Raw genomic sequence first — 1746 nt, 5'->3', positions numbered from 1 at the left:
TGTTCTATTTAAGCACTGCCCCTAGTGGTCGCACCTATGTGTTCTATTTAAGCACTGCCCCTAGTGGTCGCACCTATGTGTTCTATTTAAGCACTGCCCCTAGTGGTCGCACCTATGTGTTCTATTTAAGCACTGCCCCTAGTGGTCGCACCTATGTGTTCTATTTAAGCACTGCCCCGTAGTGGTCGCACCTATGTTTTCTATTTAAGCACTGCCCCTAGTGGTCGCACCTATGTTTTCTATTTAAGCACTGCCCCTAGTGGTCGCACCTATGTGTTCTATTTAAGCACTGCCCCTAGTGGTCGCACCTATGTTTTCTATTTAAGCACTGCCCCTAGTGGTCGCACCTAGGTTTTCTATTTAAGCACTGCCCCTAGTGGTCGCACCTAGGTTTTCTATTTAAGCACTGCCCCTAGTGGTCGCACCTAGGTTTTCTATTTAAGCACTGCCCCTAGTGGTCGCACCTATGTTTTCTATTTAAGCACTGCCCCTAGTGGTCGCACCCATGTTTTCTATTTAAGCACTGCCCCTAGTGGTCGCACCTATGTTTTCTATTTAAGCACTGCCCCTAGTGGTCGCACCTATGTGTTCTATTTAAGCACTGCCCCTAGTGGTCGCACCTATGTGTTCTATTTAAGCACTGCCCCTAGTGGTCGCACCTATGTGTTCTATTTAAGCACTGCCCCTAGTGGTCGCACCTATGTGTTCTATTTAAGCACTGCCCCTAGTGGTCGCACCTATGTGTTCTATTTAAGCACTGCCCCGTAGTGGTCGCACCTATGTTTTCTATTTAAGCACTGCCCCTAGTGGTCGCACCTATGTTTTCTATTTAAGCACTGCCCCTAGTGGTCGCACCTATGTGTTCTATTTAAGCACTGCCCCTAGTGGTCGCACCTATGTTTTCTATTTAAGCACTGCCCCTAGTGGTCGCACCTATGTGTTCTATTTAAGCACTGCCCCTAGTGGTCGCACCTATGTTTTCTATTTAAGCACTGCCCCTAGTGGTCGCACCTAGGTTTTCTATTTAAGCACTGCCCCTAGTGGTCGCACCTAGGTTTTCTATTTAAGCACTGCCCCTAGTGGTCGCACCTAGGTTTTCTATTTAAGCACTGCCCCTAGTGGTCGCACCTATGTTTTCTATTTAAGCACTGCCCCTAGTGGTCGCACCCATGTTTTCTATTTAAGCACTGCCCCTAGTGGTCGCACCTATGTTTTCTATTTAAGCACTGCCCCTAGTGGTCGCACCTATGTGTTCTATTTAAGCACTGCCCCTAGTGGTCGCACCTATGTGTTCTATTTAAGCACTACCCCTAGTGGTCGCACCTATGTGTTCTATTTAAGCACTGCCCCTAGTGGTCGCACCTATGTGTTCTATTTAAGCACTGCCCCTAGTGGTCGCACCTATGTGTTCTATTTAAGCACTGCCCCTAGTGGTCGCACCTAGGTTTTCTATTTAAGCACTGCCCCTAGTGGTCGCACCTAGGTTTTCTATTTAAGCACTGCCCCTAGTGGTCGCACCTAGGTTTTCTATTTAAGCACTGCCCCTAGTGGTCGCACCTATGTTTTCTATTTAAGCACTGCCCCTAGTGGTCGCACCCATGTTTTCTATTTAAGCACTGCCCCTAGTGGTCGCACCTATGTTTTCTATTTAAGCACTGCCCCTAGTGGTCGCACCTATGTGTTCTATTTAAGCACTGCCCCTAGTGGTCGCACCTATGTGTTCTATTTAAGCACTGCCCCTAGTGG

Source organism: Eleutherodactylus coqui, chromosome 11, assembly GCF_035609145.1.
Source record: "Eleutherodactylus coqui strain aEleCoq1 chromosome 11, aEleCoq1.hap1, whole genome shotgun sequence".
Lineage (NCBI taxonomy): Eukaryota > Metazoa > Chordata > Amphibia > Anura > Eleutherodactylidae > Eleutherodactylus > Eleutherodactylus coqui.
This window is presented reverse-complemented; position numbering follows the sequence as displayed.